We start from the raw sequence: 21,221 nt of genomic DNA, 5'->3' as shown, positions 1-21,221 counted from the left end.
ACTTATTTTTGTACTCCAAAAATTACTACAATGGATTATTTTCGTGCTTCCTTATTTAGTCTTAACAATAGCCTTATAAGAAACTATGGACACTGAGGCTTATAGCATTACTTCACTTGCCTAATGTCAGATTAAGATAGCGGGGAGAGGATAGGGTTAGTTTATATTCAGACCTAGATCAGGCTGACTTAATTACCCATCCTTTTAATCCTTTGGTATACTGCCTCTAGACAAACTGATTTAAGTTTTTTCTTTTTCTTATTTGATATTCCACTCTGCTATGTGTTGCTGGGTATTGTTCAAGTATAATCCTATTGAAATCCAGAAATATTAAATAAGAATCAATCAATGTAACCCAGACTTATAGATATTAGTATATTTAGATATCAGTATCTTCTTGGAGTGTGGTCCTCAACTAGTAATGGGAAATATTCCAGAAAATATGTTACCTCTTTAATTTAGCTTGCTACTTTATATTGCTGCTACTATTACTGCTACTCCACACACACTTTCTCTCTCTCAGTCTCTCTCTCTCCCTGTCTCCCTCTCTCCATCCCTCTCTTTGTAATGGGTCCAAAAGTAGAAATGACTGTGTTCATTGGCTACAAAGAATTTACTAAGTAGTTGAGAATGAATATCCATAGAACTATTTTAAAATTCATCAGGGGATAGTACCTTCTTAATTGGCATATTGTCGAATATTTCTCAGTTAGTGAGAAATGGATTGATGATATTACCAACACTGGAAAGATTACAAAGAACTAGACTCTACACTCAAGAAATCTATTGGATTTTAACTTTTATTTTCTTAATGCCAATGCAGTGCTATGCTCTTTTTTGTAATTAACATTATCTATCTCTAGCTTACCGTTTTGTTACATCAACACCCAGTTATCACTCTATGAGGTGATTCTCTACATATTGCATTTGACATATTTCTTGTTTCCCTAGGAATTTCCTCACTTGCCTGAGAACAACTGAAAATGTGTCTGCTTCTTTGTATTCTTTATAGTACTTAGAGCAAGGTTATGCATGAAGTAGGCTGTTAACAAATATCCATTGAATTGCTGAAATGAATTTTAGTATTTTTGGAAGGTTGAATGGACAGAGTTTTCAGAGTATGGTGCCAATAACTACTTATGAGATCACAGACAAATCATTATCTCTTTTAGGCTGAATCGTATTTGTAACATTCATGTATTACACAAAATACTCTCCAAGGATGCATCTAGCTAGACAGACCGTATAATATATTGTCCATACTGGGACATGTTTAAGAGTAAAAGTAGGTGCCCACAGAAATTACACCAAGAAAACAGGCCAATTTATATATGACAGAAGTACTGTCATATATAAATTAAACATCTGGTCATAATTCTAGCTCATAAATTCTGAGGTCTTAATTTGTCAGTTTGTTCATTTTTAGTTTGTAATCTTAGCAATTAAGAATATAGGGCTTGCCTTTCTCTGTCTGGAGTATTTCACTTAGCATAATATTCTCAAATACTATATGATCATCCTCATATGTCGAATCTAAAAATAAAGTCTAATTTTATTGAAACAGAGAGTAGAATGGTGGTTGCCAGGGGCTATGGTTATGGACATGTTGGTCAAAGGTACAAACTTTCAGTTATAAGATGAATAAGTTATGATAATCATAATTAATAATACTGTACCATATTTTTAAATTTTCTAAGTGAGTAGATCTTAAGCATTCTCACTACACACACACACACACAATGGTAACTATGTGAGGTGATGAGTGTGTTAATTAACTTAATTGTGGTAATAATTCCACATGGTATATGTATGTCAAATCATCATGCTGTATACTTTAAATATATATAATTTTATTTATTCATTATACCTTAAAGACAATAAAGCTGGAAAAAGAAGAGTATAGAAATTTGTAATTCAAAAGTTGGAAGCATAAATTCCATCTCTGCAGCTTATATTTCTGTGACCTTGGGAAAAATTTTTATCCTCCTTGAGTCTTTATTTCTTCCATTTATAAAGAAAATTAATAATATTGTGTTGGTTCACACGGTTTAAAAAAGAATGCAATAAAATTCGATATATAAGAAGACAACGGGATGACTGGCACATAATAGCCAAAATAAATGGTGAGAGTTATTACTATTACTATTATTGGTTTCATTACTATTATAATTATTGAAGCTATGTTTTTTAGTTGGATAACCCATGTCATTGGTCTTAGTATTTTATTATTGGCTGATTATTTTACCTAAAATGATCCACATGTCACAATTTTATATGTTGATTTGAAACAGTGCCACTTATTGGGCAAAATGTACTACTTTACTCTATCTTAAGATGATATGTTAAACGTCTCATTGTCTACCTAAATCATACATTTGGCATATGGTGGTCACTGTTCTTATGATCAGCTTTGAAAGAATGTCTCTTTTTGAAGCATATTTTTTTTATATATACTTGTTTCAAAGTTTCTTTGTGAAAGGATGCCACTAATCTATTTGTCAAGGCTAATTGTTGGCCCTATGGGCCACAACTGAGGAGTGAATAATTACACAGTCTGGATTAAAGTAGTCACAAGAAAATACAAATCTAGATCATCAAAGCAGAGCACACATGGGGGAGATGACTAACATGGAAAATGCCTCATCTTATATCAAAAAGGTAACTTCTGGGAACTAGCCTTTGCGTGAAACAGTCTTCAAAGAGAATTTTATAAGACATGACTTCATAAAAGAAGAATCCCCAAATACTGATTGTGCAGAAGTGATATATATTTCTTATAAAATTTTCTAGCGCATTAACTTTATTCTTTACTATTACTCTAAGAATGCTGAACTCAGTGTTCGTGCTATAAATCTTCAATAGCAAGAAGGAATATCAGTCAATAAATACTTAACAACAGTATAAATTATGTACAATAGAATAAGTTAGTATTGCAGAGAAGAACATAGACTAATGGGCCTTCTTACAAAATGCTGTAAAGACTAAACATCCTAAATCTTTTAAGTAGGGCTGCATTACCTGAGAGAACTAATCTTTGCAAAATCATCTCCTTACATTTTGGGAATGATTTTTGTAAAGCCAATGGGTAATGTGTGTGACAATCTGTTAATTAAAAAAATGGTAATTTCAATCACAATTTCCTTAAGTGTATAACATGTAATATACTCTTTAATCAGAATTTGGTTTGTGAATTGTAAAACTCTTTGAGATAAACTCTAATGAGAGTTTATATCTTATTTACTCTTTAAATATCTTTACCGAGCTTTATTATATTATAATTTATTTATTCATCTTTTAATGCTTAGATCTAATCCACTAAACAAAGATTGCTAATGTTTTCTGGAACCATTATTTTGGCAGGTTGTTTGAATGACCAAAATAACATAAAATTATAATCCAATAATGGATTTCAAAGGAAGTAATACTATATTAGTGTCCAGTTATTTCTATTAAATATGAGTTTATGTTTTTTTTTGTCTATTTACTTCTGAGATCTGACCAATGGTAAACTCGAGATGGAAATGGTAGGTACTTCTACTCAGTTTCCTAATGTGGAAAAATCCCATGGAGTTCTTCAAAACCACTTAGCCATAGCAGTTTCTTAGACAGTCCCTGGTGTAAAAGCCAGAAAGAGATAAGCATGAACAAGATAAGAAAATAAAAACCCAAATGACACATTATCTTTAAATTGAAGTACCCCCACCTTTTCCAGAATCCATTTTAAATAATCATAGCATAACTTGCTTTTGAAGAAAACTTATTTGCAAAACCTGATTTATTATGTAGGTACATGCATTGATCTTATTTTACAGATGATTATTCAGCTTCCACTTAACTTTGAATGCTTAAAGGTAGGCATTGTGTATAACCGAAGGTATAGCATAAGATAGAGACCATACTGCCAGTTTCTCTAAGCCATTTCTTCCCTATACACGAACAGAATCTCAATCCAGCAAGCTGAAATATGATCTCGAAAATCCCATTTAACAAGCAGGTTGGTAGAAGATTTTGGCATAAATGAGCAAATAAAACAAACAGGTTCTTTTTAAGCATCCAAATTAGCAGTGTTTGTGAGTTTATTTTCATTAGCTGCTTTGTTCACAATTATATCTACATCCAGTTTTGACCAAATACTTGATAGATGACAGCAAGTGCCAAGAATTAGCCAACAAATGCCCAAGGGTCAAATCCAGCCTGTAGCCCTTTTTTGTAAATAATGTATTACGGGAGCACAACCATGCCTATTTGTAGAGGTATTGTCTTGGCTTCTTTCACTCTACAACATCAGATTTGAGTTGTTGCCACAGAGACTACATGACCTGTGAGGCTAAAATATTGCTTTCCTAGAATATGACAAAAAAAGTTTCATATATACTAATCAAATCATGGATTAGGGATGAGAACTTAAGTGGTTATCCTGCCATATAGCCACATTTGACCAAAGAGAAAACGGAAGCTTGGGAAAATGATAATTTGCATAAAATTACAAAAATAGTACAAAACTAATCAGAGACAATAGCTCGGACTATGAGCTAGTTCCTACTGCCTGGTTCGTTAGTCCCTAAATTCTAATTTATGTAGTGCAGAGCAAGCCAGGCTTCTCACATAACTGCTTATAGAGAGTTTTGACAGTATGGGTAGCAATCACATGAAAGCTTTTGGGAAACAAATGTTCTTACAAAGTATTAACACTCAGCATGACAATGGAACCTTTAATATTTAATTACAGTAATTATCTCAGTTCTTTTTAAATTTTTACCTCTTTCCTCTAAATAGTCACTCCCTTTAACCTTTGTTCTATATTGCATATATATTATAAATTTCCTAATATATCTTTTTTGGGAAATGTTGTGAGACATATATTATAAGGTAAAATAATTGTCAGTGTACATTAAATAATAAAGAATGGTTTCTAAGAGATTCGGAAATCTTGAATGCCAAGTTTTTGCTGCCACCCTCAGAAAGACTGAAATGAAAAATTCTCTTCAAATTACTGTTGGAAAAACCATAGCCAGTGCCTTGTGATTTCACAACTATAGTTTTGCCTTTTTAAATGGGTATGCTTATCTCTTTTAACTCTCAGTGTGAGTTCAGTAATTCCTTTGTAAAGCATTTTAATAATCACTGATCTATACAGCTGTTATCTCCATGGTTGCAATATATTTAAGGATTTAAAAAAAAAAACAACTGTATAATCTTAGATCATGCTTCAGAAAGAGTTGGATATATGTTAGAAGATGATTTAACAGGTGGAAGAAAAGTGACACAGGTTGCTTATTTTGACTTTGCAATGGTCTAAATAGCAAATGTGTCAGAGCTGGAGTAAGACTTCTTGGTCAAATTTATACCCCTCAGTTATACTTGTTAAAAGGTCTAAGGAAAACATTGCACTCATACATTTTTAAATTGTTCTTTATATTTGATTGTCTAGTAAAAGTGATGAAAATGTTTATTAGGTAGTAATAAGCTTCTCGAAACTAATAACATTAATGAAAAGAAAAACCTCTGCCTATGTATATTTTATAACTTGTAAAATAATTCTAACAAATATTAACTAATTTTATTATTTAAAAATTTTTATCGATTTAACTATTTTTTACATAGAACACATACACAAAAAAATCACATACATACACACATATGCCCATACTAATATATGCTGTTAAATGAGTTATGACAAAATCTACAACCATACGGGTCAAGAAATAGAATGTTTTTAGGACCCAGGAGCCTCCCTCATACTGTTCCCTGCCACTAAACCCTTCTTTTCCTTCAAAGGCAGCCCCATACCTGATCTATATGGTAATTATTTTATTGCATCTGTTTGGTTTTACTCCATAATCATGGATCTCTGAACACTATAGTTTTGCCTGTTTTCTAAATTTTATATAAATGAATTCATAGAACAGTCTTTTGTGCCTGGCTTCCACTTGTGAAATTTATATACTTGTTCATTTTCATTTAGTTATATGAACATAACACTATTTGTATACACTCTACAGCGGAGAGATATGCAGGTTATTTATTTTCGGTTTGGTGATATTATGAATCATGCTCCTCTGGACATTCTTGTTAATTTTTTTTGTGCACATAGGTATGTTTTTAAATTAGGGAGATATCAAATAATGGAAGTATTGGTTCTGTGGGTATGAGTTTGTTCAACATTGGTAGATAATGTAAAATGATCTCCCAAAGAAACTGTGTAAATTTACACTACCATAATTGTAAGGTATTGTCATTGTTTCATAGTCTCACCAACATCTGATATTATTTTCTTATTTTCAGTCATTCTGATTGATGTGCAGTGGCTTTCATTGTGCTTTTAATTTTTCGGTTCTCTCTTTAGGGAGGTCGAACACATGTTTATTGGCCATTTGTATATCTTTTTTGTAAAAGATTTTCAAATATCTAGTCTATTTTGCTGTGAGGTTGTCTGTCTATTTTTTGTTCTTATGCAGGAGATCTTTTTGTATTCTGGAAGCAATTCTTTTGTGGATATATAGCACACATAACTTTCATCACTCTGTGAATTGTCAGCTATATCTCTTAAGGGTCAATTTTTTTTTTATAAAGAATACTTAAAAATTTTCATATAGTCATTTTTTTATTGCTTTTTCTCCTGTCCTGTTTAATAGGTTTTTCCCTACTCCAAGTAATTTTATAATTTTATAACTTAAAAGATATTCTTAAATTAAAAAACTTATAAATTAAAAAATATTCTTCTATATTACCTTCTAGATGCTTAACTATTTATTCTCCTTTTCATAATTTAATTTTCGGTAATCCAAAATTAAATTTTGTAGTTAGTGTGATACAGGGGTCTACTTTTTTTCCATACAGATATTGTATTGTCCCAGCACCATTTTTTTATTTGGAAAAAAATGGCTTTTCTGTTTGTCCATGACATTTTATCACATATCAAATGGCCATGTGTGCATGGGTCTCTATTATGAGCCTCTTCTGTTCTTTTGACTGATTTGTCTATTCCTAAAGAATAATACTTCACTAATTGCTGTAATTTTATAATGAGCCTTGATATCTGGTAGAGGAAATTTTCCCACCTTGTTTTCTTTATTCAGATGTATTTTGGCCACCCTTAACTCTTTAGGTTTCTTAAAATCATTTTGTCAAGTCTCAAAGCATAAAGTTCATGGGCTTTTATTTCAAATAAACTCTTTTCATAGAAGTATTGCATATGTAAGAATTATGAACAAAGTGTCCAGTGAGAATCTTTTTTTACTTGGTAAATATAGCTGTTTAATAATGATCTCGATCAACAAATAGAGTATTACCAGCATACCAGAAGTTCCTTTTATTCTGTCTACTCAATACTATCCCATAAAGATCATTGCTATTCTGATTTTGTCACTGCACTATGAGTTTCTTCTGTTTGTGGACTTTCTGTTTGCAAGTAAATATGTCATGTGCTGAGGTGTGGTTTTCTTTACATTATGCTGGTTAGTGTTTGTCAAGCTTTTTAAATCTGTGGATTGATGCCTATGAATATATCTGGAAAACCATCAGCTAGTATTTTTTCAAATATTGCAACTGTTCCATTTTCTGTTTCACTCTCCATATGAGGCCTCAGCTACCCATACATTATACCTTTCTACCTCGTCTTTGTGTATCTATTCTCTTTTTTTTTTTCTATGTGCTTCAGTTTGTATTTTCTCTACGAACTTATCTTTCAGTTCAACAGTGTACTTTTCTGTGGTGGCTAATCTAGATTTTTAAAATAAGTGATTGCATATACTTAACTTTTTAAATTTGATTCTTTTTCTTAGTTCTCTTATAATTTTTTCATGTATTCTCTATTTTCTTATATATTTTATAGTTCAAAAAAATTTGATCTGATAAGTCTAATATCTGAATCACTTATTGGTTCTTTATTTTATTTCATTTGGGGAGAGGGGAGATCATCTTTTCATCCTTTCTTTCCATGCCTGCCATTTTTAATGAGTACCAACCATTAAATATGGATAATTATAGAGGATAATATTTTTTTTTCTCCAGGAAGGGATTTTTAAAAAAACCTGGAAAGCAGGTATTTTGGGAATAGAGTTTGGCAGATGTTTTGCTCTTATTCCTCAAATAAGCCCTATTTCTAGTGTCTAACACCTGCATTTCCACTGAAAGCCTGGGCTATTATCAAGTTTCTTCCACCCTGTTTGTTCTGGATCTTCAACTTTGTCTCCCAAGCACAAGAATCCTAAAATTTCTGCTCAGCTCTTTAGCTGCTTAGCTAGTTCTGACTGCATGGTGTTTTTCCCCATATGTACAGTGTATGCTTGGTCAGAGACCTCATAGGGAAAATGTTGGGTATTTTTATCCACTCCAGGATCTTGGCTTAGCAGTTCTGAACTCTAACTTCTGCATCAACTCAGTACAGTTGCTGCAAGCCTTGTGCTGCTAAGTTTTGCTTGCCTTCTATCCCTTTACACTGGGACTCAGTAAATGCCCGTCTTAACCTGTTCAAATCCTGGCTTTTTTGTTGCTGTTTTAAGTCTTTGTTTTCAGCTTTTAAAGCTGTTCTCAGCTGAAGAGTCAGGATAATATAGGCTTGTCTGTCAAGACCAGAAGCTGAACCTCTCATCTATAATCTAGATCATATTATCTCTCCACATTCTACTCACTCAATTGAATAACTGATCTTTTTATTTTCTGTGCTTTTGACGCCTCCCCATTCTGTATGATCTTTCTCATAAGTACTTAGGCAAGGCCAAGGCTTTCTAGTTTTAAACATATATCCTTCCCAAACCCTTTTTGACTCTGATCTTTCCACTTCTTCACTTTCCATTCATTCCTCCAAAAAGCCCATTCTGGCTTTCAGTCCCCCACTCTATTGAATTTACTCTAGCTAATATTGCTAATTACCTTTTTGACACAAACCGAATAGTTTTCTGATTTACTTTTCTTGACTATTTACCAGTAGTCATTTTCTTGACAATCAACTGCTCCTCCACCTTCTTTGAACATTGCTTTCTCTATAGTTTTCTCTAACTAATTTTCTTACTTTCATGGTAGCTGTTTTTAATTTCCTTTGCAAGTACCCATTTGATTTTTAAAATTTGCTTTTATCGTTAAATTTTCTACCCATATAAAATAATATGGTCTTTATTTGTATCTTTCTCTCTCCTACCAAGGAGATCTGATTTTTATGATTTTTTACTGGGTTTTTTAATTATAGTTTTTCTCTATATTTTTTTATACCCCTACCAACATATTGAAAGTTTTGCATGCTTTCAGTTTTATATTGAGGGCAGCACATTATATGTATTCTTCTCTGTCTTTTCCCCCCACTCAATATAATTTAAGATTCATTCATGTTGAAATTATAAAAATTTTTACTATTATGTTATTGAAAGTGTACACATTTTACCTTTCTTGTAGATAAACCCTTGTATTTTCTCCTTTTTTCTTTTTTCTTTTTTTTTTTTTTTACAAACAATGCTACTAGGAATGCTTTTACACATGTTGTGTCACCTGATACACATGTATAAACATTTATTTAGATATATTCTTAAAACTACAATTGTGAAATCATATGATATGAATACTTACTATTTTACAAAAGATGTATGAGTTGAATGTTTAAATGTTTCTCTTCTACTAGCATACATAAGAGTTCCTGTTGTCCTCTTGTGCTACATTTTTACCAACACTTGGTATTCTCTGAATTTTTAATCTGTATCAATCAATGATTGCTCTTCCCATGTCTTCCATGCTGGCATTTTTACTAGTCACTTTGAAAAATTACTCTCACATCACTCATAGGTGATAAAATCTTCTTCCATTCCTACACTCATTGCTTACAATTTTATGGCTTATAAATGTATATTTTCAGCTCAGATTTACCTCCTCTAAGTTGTATATCCACTTCTAATTGCTTTCTTAATACCTTCACTGAGATATTTCACAGCCAATGGAATTTTGCTGTCAAAAAGTGAAAACATCTATCTCAGCCAAATTCTTCTTCTTTCTCTGTTCTGTAACTCAGTAAATTATACCACTGACCATCAAGTCACCCAAGTCAAAAACCCAGACATAATCTTGAATTCCTTCTCTCCTTAACCAACTACATCTACTTAGTCACAAATGCTCTTTGTTTTATCTACAACTGTGTTCTCCAATCCTTTTACTTTTCTACATTTCTGTTGAAAATGCTCTATTTCCAGATGTAAATAACTCCTAGAATCAGACGATCGCAATAAAGAAAGGGCAAAGAGACATTCTGGTAGAGACATTTGCCCTATTCACCTCCTAGTGGGAAAAAAAAATGGTTTATTACTGTTATAGACATAAAATAACTGAGAAAAACTACAGAAATTATCTATGTAAATAAACTTAAATACAGCTTTATTAAATTTATGACATTTGAAAAATCACAATGTATTCGTAAGGATATAACAAAGTTGAAGTCAAGAGTAACTATCTTGGTGTAAATACATAATGAAAGCACTTGAATTAGAGCATCTCTACCCAGCAAACCTCCAGCCTTCTCGTCCTCACTGCTTTGTCCACACTGTGGATGCTTACACGGTTTTGCCAACTTAAGTTTATGTGTTCCTTACTCTACTTTTATTGTTCAGTATTTTGGCTGCATTTATTTATTTATTTATTTTTGCTTGGCAAGATGTGATTAATTACAATTTATTTCAAAACAAAAGTCTCCTTTTTAAAATCTTTCTGACCTGCTCTCAGTAATTATGCCTGAAACCACTAGTATCTATCTTCCTTGCTCCTTTACTACAATTCTTTCATTCTTTCTCATTCTTAATCTATATTCTCCAAAGATATATTTGAATACAATTTATCTTCCTACACATGTCTATTTTCAGGGAGAAAATGCACTAATCATACAAGAATATTCTCGTCTTCATATGAATGAATAATTTAATGTGGGTTTTCTCAATATATTATTCATTGATATTCGATATATACGTTAGTCTCATTGCACAGTTTTATATATAGATATGTACTTATATATAATATAATAAATATAAATATATAAACACTATATACAAATATGTAACTATATATAAATTTAATATAAATTTATATAAATATATATATGCATGCACACATTCCTGAGAGATGTATCCATCCATCTACTCTCGTTGTACTAACTAGCTATTTTAACAAACAGATCCCCAAATATTAATGATTTAATCCAACTGAAGTTCATTTCTTGATTGTGTAAAATCCAGTAGGGTGTTAAACAGATGGCACGGCCTCCTCCTAAGTGGTGGTTCCGATATCAACAAGGGCTTCAGTGACCTTCCACGGCATCAAATGAATTCATTTGGAAAATAAGGGGTATGGGAGTGTAAATTATTGCATGTGAGGGTTTTGATTTTAATTTATTTTTGAATGGACCAAGAACAGGAATTTCATTAAATTGGCCAAAACTGCATAAGAAACTAGAAAATGTTATCTGGTATGTATCAAGGAGGAAAGGGAAATGAGTTTGAGGGATAACCAACCAGTCTCTGCCGCAAGGGAAAAGCAGTGGGCTGGACTCTTAATTGTGTTAAATAATCCATCTCATACTTCCTAGCATCATAATTCCTATTTAAACCTCAGCATATTTTTACATCCCCTGACACTCGGACACTATTTTTATAGACCTAATATTTCCTTTCGAATATTTTTGGAAGAAAAATAGCACATTACTTAACGGATTGTATTCTGCTTCCTATAATATAAGTCTTTCATATCATGTTATATACTCTTAGCCTGAGAGTAGTCACTTCCTAATTGTTTGCTAAGTTATATTTTAAAGATTGCATTATGATGTGTTATTTTATATGAGTTATTTATTCAGAAAATATTTTTATATGTTGGTATTTGTATCCACATGGTAGTGTCTAGCTAGAAAAGCAGAAGAGGATTAATAATTCAAGCCTAAAAAAAGGGCTAGGGAAACACTGTGGTAGAAGACTGAATTATTCAGCCTGGTTTTAACAACGATCAGATTACAGAATTTTGCTATTTCATTTCTCATATATTGACACTATTTAATGTCTGCACTAATTTTGGCTCATCAAATATTTGCATATGTATAGAAAAACACTTTATAGGTTATTAGAATTTTAAGTAATTGAGATAATTTGGGTTGGTTATTATTATATCTACCCAGTGAGTCTGTTTTGAGAATAGCATATGGTTTCAATAAATCATGACTCAAACTTCGGGTGTGGTATAAATAAAATGATGAATTTTTATAGTGTTTCTCAAAGTTTATTTTTCTCCCCAAACTATTTTCTTATGAAAATATTCCTTCCATAGCTTCTTTCACACTGCCACAGGAGTGATCTACCTAATATATAAATTAGTGGCTCCATACGATTATAAAATAATGAGAGACTTTTATAATCCTGTCTCCTGATAGTCCATACCTTGCATGTCATAATCTAGTAGTACTGAATTACTTAGAGTCAGGACAGGGTATTATGTTGAATCTCTCTGCTATTATTCATGCTGTTCTCTATTTAAAATTCCTTTCCCCTTGACTGACGTTCTAATTCCTACAGATCTTTCACAGCAATGTTGCCACCTTCCCAACAAAGCTTTCTCTTATCTCCCCCCTCACATAGGCTGAATAATGTTTTCCTTCATGTATGTTCCTTGTGCATTGTATCATTTTGTTTTGGAATTATTTTCTAATGTGTCTCACTATACTTCTTAACTATAAGCTCTTAGAGGGTAACAAGACCATTAATTTATCATATCTTAACCATAGTGATATTCCTAATACAGAGTAGCTACTCAATTAATATTATTTATTATCGACCTAATAAAACATAATGTATCACAGGACATGGAAATACTGTCAAATGTTACAAAGATTGTTGAAATCTATATTTGACATATAAAGGTAGAGATCCATATACCTATTACTTAAAATACGTTAGTAGTCATAATTTAGATTTTGATTTTCAATAATGAACAACAGTTCTTTGGCAAAATAACAATTATACCAGATTCCCCTGGGACAAATTTGCTTCAGGCTTGAAACTTATTATAGTTTGAAACTATCATGTTAAAATTTCTCCTCTTTAATATGTGTTACAGATAATACTATGAGTTGACCAGGCTTTTATTTTAGAATGCCAGAAACAAAAATAAGATCTGTTATGCCCAATGCTCATTGCATAAAACAGGCAGAAAGGTAGATGCCCAACATCTCTTACACTTTGGAAAGAGGCATATAATGTTTGTCTAGATAGATAGATAGATAGATAGATAGATAGATAGATAGATAGATAGATATACTATACACACACACACACACACACACACACACACATATACATACACACTTTGGTGATACATTGCTTTTTGAAGGTGTCAAGTTTTCATGTTTTCATTGGTAATTGCTGTTGTTTTAGCCATGATAGTCTAAGTTGTGTTCTGGTAACAAATTAACTCCCAGATATCAGTGATTATGCTTAAAGTGTATTTCTCATTCATGCTAAGTGTCCAACTCACATTTACAGAGTGCTTGCTCCACACAGTCCCTCAGATACCTGGGCTGATAGATATTTCACCACAGCAGATGTTCTGACTGCCAAGGCAGGGAAGGAAATCATACATGGAATTCTCAGACTACTTCCCTGTTCTTTTACATAGAAGTGCTATATATACTTCCACTCATAGCCATTGGCTAAAGCTGTTGAGAGGGAGCTAGGGAATCTGAGGGAATATGTGAAATGAATTGGGATCACTGCAAGCTACCATAGCTAACAAACAAGATATTCGGGCAATAATCTGTGTTTTAGTGGGCCTTTTTAGGCAACAGAGGTTGCTTAATATATCCTGTTCTGGTACTTTAAATAATCAATACACATCTACCAAGAGACTGAATACAATAAAGGAAACACTGCACTTAGAGTCACAACTTTGCAAATCAAAATTTAAGTCATTAAAAATGTTTAATAAGTTCCATGAAATGTGGAAGGAGAGAGTATTTATGAGCCAGGCAACAGAGTACATTTAAGTGACTTGGGACAAGTAGTTTGACCTCTCGAGACCCTGGCATCCTCATCAGTAAAATGTGGTTACTTTTACTTATTTTCTCAGAATTAAAGGAGAGAAGTGCCTAGAATAACGTTGTAAAAGTACAACGAATAAAAGTTACAATGACTGTTCCCAGGTACACCTTTACTTCTCTTGTCCCTCTTAATGCTCAACGATATCATCAACAAAATGTGATGGTGTCTTTCAATGAGGATATGGAATGGAGGAAGACAGGGATATACACAGCTCACCTGAATGTATTACAATGCGACCAGGGCTCCAATAGGGTTATATGCATACTGCTTTTAGAATCTAGAGGAAAGAGTTATTAATTAGGAAGAGTAAGCACTGGAGATAAAGGAAAAGTCAGGAACACGTCGATAAAGACTATAAGTAGAATAAACAGAGAAGGAAAATAGCCATAGTAATTCATAACATCAAATTGCTTTAATATTAATGTGGTGATGTGAATAAAGGGCCCAGAAGAGTGTGGCACAGTGCTAGCATTCAGTACATGACACATATTAATACTCCGTGGAAGGTGTTCACTATATAACCTCTGCTTAAAATCTCCATGATTGATCAATTGATTGATCATTTGATTGATTTGGCAATCTGCGTCAGACTTCAGACATTACAGCAGTAGCATAAGTACTCCTCTGAAATTTGATGTCAAGGAGAATCCTCTACAAGCCCTTCAGAATAAAATGCTAATGAAAAGGGCGTAGTAATCATGACTTTAGACAACTTGAGCGCATAAGAGGCTCTTTCACATAAATATAAGGGAAGGTCTGTAATAAAGTTAAATAGCTAAAAGATATGTCAGCCACTCATTATGAGAGAATGCAATAGGATAATTAGTTGCAATATTGGCCCCACCTACTGAGAGGGAAGAGTTGACCTAACAGGTATATTCATGGACCAGAAGAAGTGCTTGGTGTTCTTATCTTTCTGAATAATGGAATTTTGTAAAGAAAGTAAAAAAAGGGTGCTGAATGGTTAAAGGTCGTAAAATGCACACACACGTGCTTATCTCTTTCATGTCTGAGAGTGCATCACATTCTGGCTCTGCCACTTACCAGATGTGAGAATTTTATAAGGTTCCTAAGCAGTCTGAGCCATCTTTTCCTAACCCATTTGTCTAGATGAAATTCCTGCTCTATACTTCTAAGTATTCAATTAAAAAAAAAAAAAAAGTAAATCTCAGTAGCTATTTCCATTGTTGCTATTGGTATTATTCTATTCTTATCAATCCAGTATAGTTCTATCTAGTGAGATTGAGAATTAAAGAGAGGGATAAACATTCATATGGAAAAACAGCACATAATATTGATATTCAGACTTTTAAAAAAACTGCATAAACCCCTCTTTAAGGAAAATTTCATACTGATAACTCCATACCTGCTTAACTTGAAGTGGGCATAGGACAGGGGTCTTGCCTATTTGGGCCTTGCACACCTTGTTGGCTTGTGGCAACTCTGTGGGGCTGTTAAGACTTACACATTTTGCAAATAGCTCAGTCAAAGGCTCTGATTCATTATGTTAGTGGAGATGTACTTTTAATTAAGTTGGAATACTTAATTTCATTTTGTTCTAAAATTAAGAGCAGACATTCTTAATCTTAATTGTTCTGATCACAAAGTTGGACCTAGTTTGCAATGTTCTTTTCTATTATTTTTAATATATTATGTATAAAAATATTTTCCCTTTCTGCTTTCCTAATCAATTACGTTTTCTTTGTTTTGTAAATTATGCAATTACTACTCACAGTTTTCAGGTGTGTATTTATAATTATTTTTATTGCTTAGGAATCGGTGTCTTTCTTCCATCCTAGAACTCTTGTCTTTTTCGGTTAATAAAAATTCATAGATAATCTCTCTTTAAATAACAACGCCTGTCAAAAATATTTTCTCTTTTTTTTCTTATGAAGCTCCGTTTCAATTATGTTGGATCATCTACTACCTTCTCAGGTGTACTTCACGTCTTTTTCATGTTTTCATCTCTCTCTCTTTGTACTATGTTCTCCTGATTTCTTCATTCTAATCTTCTGCCTCACCAGTTAAGGCATCATCTCTGTCTAATTTGCCCACGAACTTTCTTTTACTTCAGTGATTATATTTTTATATCTAGAAATTCAGTTCGTGTCTATGTGAAACATGTCTGCACTTATTTTACAGTATCCTATAGTTTATTATGAAAGAAAGGAGGAAAAAAGTTTTTCATCTCCTTGACTGTAGCACACACACACACACAAAAAATGGCATTTCCTCCAGCCTCCATCAGCAATGGAGAAGTAGAAGAGGGTGGGGGTGCAGAGATTTCTTTTCCAGGACCAGGCCTGTGAAAAGCGATGGCCAAGTGTCAGTTCTTAGCAGGGCCCACACATGGCCTGTGTTCCTGGTTAGCCCTCTGGAGTCTGGGAGCATCAGCATCTCCAAGAATTCATTTGTGTTCAACAAAGATGAGGAGGGAAATCCACTGTTACTTGTTGAACTGGAAAGCATAGACCACTTGGGCTGAGGGAGCATCCACTATCACTTGATTTTATTGGCCACTACTCTCCTCAACTGAAACATTGGAAAAAGTCAGATTTGTACTGGGAGATGTAAGCTCCTTGCATAGCTACAGCTGTTGGCATATACATGCCGTGGTGCTAAGGGAAGTGTGGCGCAGTTGCTGGGTAAGAAGTCCCATCATGGAGGCAAGCTGGAGAAAAATGAGGTGATTCATCCCTGGTGTCAGAAATGGAACTGAAGGCTACATGAAGTATGACTGGTGGTGCATTCAAGATAAGTTAGGTACTTGGGGAGGAGATGTCTGAGTTACTATCTGGTAAGAAGGCTCAGGAGATGGAAGATATGGAGAGACTTCAGACTGAGCAAGCATCCTTTTGGGTGTGATGTTTTAAGGAGCTGGGTAAAACCCATTCTAAAGAGCTGTGGTGGGGCCGTAGGTCAAGGCCATATCACCCATGTCTCCATTCCTTGGCTAGACCTGTCAATTTTGCACAGATTTTTCTCGATCCTGTCATTTCTTTAGAACGCCATCAGCAAATCTGCAAAGCAGTGGATCAAATGGGCTTGGTACTCCAGGGGGTGTTTTAATATATTTTTCATTAAAGGGGATCATGATAGCATCACACTTCTCTGTGGATTCCATCCTTGCAAAGCCACCCCCTCTGCTGGTCCCACTAGTGTTGCAAAGGGTTCAAGTGGAGATAACCTAGCCGAAGGGCTTCAGAATGCTCTCTAGTTCCTGCTCATCCATTGTGAATAGGAAGTTTGATATGTATAAATTTGTGAGGTTCCGCTCCCGTTCCTTTGTCCTATGTGCCTGTATACCGCGGGCTTTCAGTGCTATTACAGTTTACAGCTGAAGGATTGTCAAAATCCACAAAGCCATAGCCTTTGCATTTTTTTTTTTTCGTAGTCTTGTTCAGTATGGCCTTAGTGGAGATAAGCTTGCGGTATGACTGACACAACTTGGTCAGTAGTGCTTGGCTGCAATCCCCAGATGTACAGGTTGGTTTTGCTCAGTTGGTCATTTCCCTTGCTTCCACTGCCACTGTTAGGGCCACCATTGCTTGGACTCAGTGGTGCCATCCACTGAGACAATGGTACATATGGATTCTTGTTGCTTTTGTTATAGCCAAAAGTCAAAATCCCAGGTCTGGAAGTCACTGATAGCAGCATTTTCTCTTTATATTAAGGAGGTAAGAGAAGGAAAAGGGAGAGGGACAAGGAGGGAGAGAGGAAGGAAGGGCCGAGCTATGGAGGGCGAGGGAGAAAGGAAGAGCTATAGTATCCTATTCTTTGGTTTCTAGTCCTTCATATTATACCTGTCAACATTTTATGCAAACTTATGTAATAGCCACTTTCAGATTATTTAGCTATTTTCAGTTTTTGTGCTATTTCTGTTTATATGTGGACTCTTTCCTACATAGTTTATTTCCTCATGTTGTCTGTAATTATTTTGTGTGGGTGTGCTACTATTCAGCTTTTTACTCTGTATCGTTTCTGCATATCCTGAATTATTAAGGCATTTAAATTCAATTATTTTTGTTTGTTTGGTTTCTGTTAGGGATTCCAGGAATTTCAGTGGTTCTACTAGATTCTGTTCATTTCTTATTTTGTAGTTTTTCTACCATGTAGGTATTATAAATCAGTATTCTATACCTAGATACATGAATTCTTGAGGTTTTTATATTTATTTCCCTTGCAAAGATAAGAAAGAAGAAATGCTTTTCTAACTTTTTGTTGCTGGGATATTGGATGAAATTTTTTTAGATCATGATGATAGATAGTATTTAGAGCTCAAGACTTAAGCAATGAGAAAAGTTCTAGTTTCCTGTCTAAATTTTATTTATAGTTAGATCTTTAGAATCTCTTCTTGGTCTAAACACCTCATGGATACGTATTGATTAGGCTTGCCTACTATTCTGACTTTATTTCTTTATTTCAAGCATCTGAGGGATTTGTCTTTCTTCCATCTGATTTGACTGTGTATTTTAAATAGATTATGAAACATCCTTTTTGTGTGTTTTTGTAGTTGATAGGGTGAACCATTTGAGTACAGCCTGCCATGATGCCTCAGTCTAAAAATTTGTTCTAGAAAAGAAGTAATTTAGTTATGAGCAGTAATGAGTTTATAGACTACATAAGTATAGACGACCAAAAAAAAAAAAATATATATATATATATATATATATATATATATATATCCCTTTCTATTTCTAGGTAACAAACCAAAGTATGCAACTTATTTTCAGTACTTTAATATTTATATATTTATACAATAAAAAGACTCTTCTACTTTCCTTGAGTTGTATCTGGGCAAATTATTTTAATGTCTTGCATGAAAATCCAAAGCTGGTAGAAAGGGCATTTTACATTATTACTCTGAAATCTGGAGAGCAGTTGGACTTGCTGGATGAAAAATAAGATTCATCTAAATGTATCTCTAATTTAATTATTTTCTGTTCTCATCCTGCTAGACTTTCAGCTGTTGTTGTAAAATAGTTTTTGAGCTATAAAATTCCTTCAGCAAACAAGCTCTCTGTAGAGAAACATCTGAACATTCTTGAGTCTGAAGGTCACTATTTCCTGAGGAAAAAATATACGATGTATGACAGTGATTAGCTTGATTTTAGATAAATATACAATATTATATATACATATATTCCAAATGAATTTTTTCACATTCATTGTATAATTGATTCGGAGTCTGTTGCTGCTAACTAATGCAGAACTTCGGCTTCCACCATGCCCTTCTGCTTTCTTCACAGTATTGTTGGAAGTATCTAGAAAGTTTGGTTATCATGAGGGGTCTACAAAGTCCACCCCACCTAAGTAATTAACCTCCTCTCGTTTATTCCTTGGCTTCTCAAGTAAAGAACCCTACAGATTCATTCTCCTTCATTCCTTCACCCACTTCAGATCTCATCATGACCTCGACTAGGAGACCTCTTTTCATTTCTGTGCACCCATTATGTTCATCTGCCCTTTCCACTCATCACGGAATGTGCTTCGTTTGCGGGTTGCTGCTGCCTGTAGTGATGCACTGGATTCTTTGATTTTCCCACAGATTTTTGTTTGTTTGTTTGATAGGGAAAATGCTTTATTTTTTCTTTCCTTTGTATACTGTACTCCAAAAATGTAATGGCAAACTAGAGTTGCTCATTCTCCAATGTCTTACAGCAATCATAGGAAACTACTGTTAAATTTTTGTATGTAGTTCTTTCTACTTCTACATTGTTAGAATCAAACACTTGTCAGTTGGAGACTGGGTCAAAATAAATTAAATTTCCTTAGTCTTTCTCCCAGAGAGACACCTGTCACTTCAGTTCTGTCCTATAGCTTTGGTATACATAGTAGTGACCCAAGGTGGGCTCTGTCTTTTATTCAAAAAACATTTTTTTTTTTTAGGTGCAAACTGACATTTGTAACAAATAGAGTAAGAGAAGGAAAAATTATTAACTTTTCATGGAGAAACCTGACAAACACTACTTTAACAAAATAATCAATTTCAACATCATCAGCAATATTGATACCAGATTCCCCAATATGATATCATGAAAAGGGCATGTCACCTCTGTGGTATACTTTCCCCAAAGCAATAAACTGCATGTAGTCCTGAGAATCATTAAACAAACTCAAGGTTTGTTTAATAACTAGTCAGTACTCTTCAAATAATCAAAGTTGTATAAAAGCAAAGAAAGACTGAGAAACCATCACAGATTCAGGAGACATGATGATTCAATGCAATATAGTATTCTAGGTCAGACCTTGAAGAGAAAAAGAGCATTAGTGAAAAAACTAGTAAGAATCCAAATAAAATAGTTTGTTTATGTATTAGTATTATATCAGCATTAAAAATGTCGTGGTTTCAATAAATATACCATGGCTTTATATAACATAAAAATTATTTCCCTAAAAGATCTGAGAAAGCTGCTCGAAGGTTAATAATGCAATATATTGTCTTTATAACTCTCCTGTAACCCTAAAATTAAACTAGTAAACTAGTTTTCTTTTAAAAATGGAATTTCTTCTATAATTTAAAAATCTTATGTAAATACATGCTCAATAGGCTCTCCTAGATTTCTTTTCAAGAACTAGACACCTTATTTCTAGAGAAAAAGTGATGCATTCTTTTTTTTTTTAATATTTTTTTTTATTTTTCAGTTACAGTTGACATACAATATTATATTAGTTTCAGGTGTACACATAATGATTAGACATTTATAAAACATGAAATGATCACCCTACTAAATCTAGTACCTACTTGATGCATTCTCATCCTAAAGATAATCTATTGTGTTCTGAATGGTTTCTCAGAGGGGAATGACTCTTGGTCAAGTCAACCATCAAGGTCATTATTTACTGGAAGAATCTTATCAATGCCTAGTGTCCCCATTGGAACTTGAACTTAAGGAACCAGTGACATGTTTAGAAGGAGAAATCTTCTTAAGAGATAAGCATGGATAATCTGATTTGTAACTTTGCAACTCTTTTAAATTCTAAATCAGATATTCGCCAGAGGCTGGTTGTCTTGAATTATCTAATTCTAGATTTGAAACTGTCAGTCCTTTTATAAAATAGAATAGTTCAACAGTGAATATTAAATTGAAAATATAAGGAAAAAGTGTTCTAATAGGGAGAAAACATTGATAAATTCTTGAGACATATCCTGTAGTGCATTGTAAT

General features: G+C 33.5%; 1 long non-coding RNA gene and 1 pseudogene across 1 annotated transcript in view; one reads left to right on the top strand and one right to left on the bottom strand.

Annotated features, from left to right (window-relative positions):
- The window catches only part of LOC107513661, a 137,017-nt gene that overhangs the window by 75,015 nt on the left and 40,781 nt on the right, over nucleotides 1–21,221 (top strand). The window lies entirely within an intron of this gene.
- LOC107513660 lies at nucleotides 16,288–17,711 on the bottom strand (annotated as a pseudogene).

The sequence above is a fragment of the Rousettus aegyptiacus genome, unplaced genomic scaffold (assembly GCF_014176215.1).
Source record: "Rousettus aegyptiacus isolate mRouAeg1 unplaced genomic scaffold, mRouAeg1.p scaffold_m13_p_6, whole genome shotgun sequence".
Classification (NCBI taxonomy): domain Eukaryota; kingdom Metazoa; phylum Chordata; class Mammalia; order Chiroptera; family Pteropodidae; genus Rousettus; species Rousettus aegyptiacus.
This window is presented reverse-complemented; position numbering and strand designations above follow the sequence as displayed.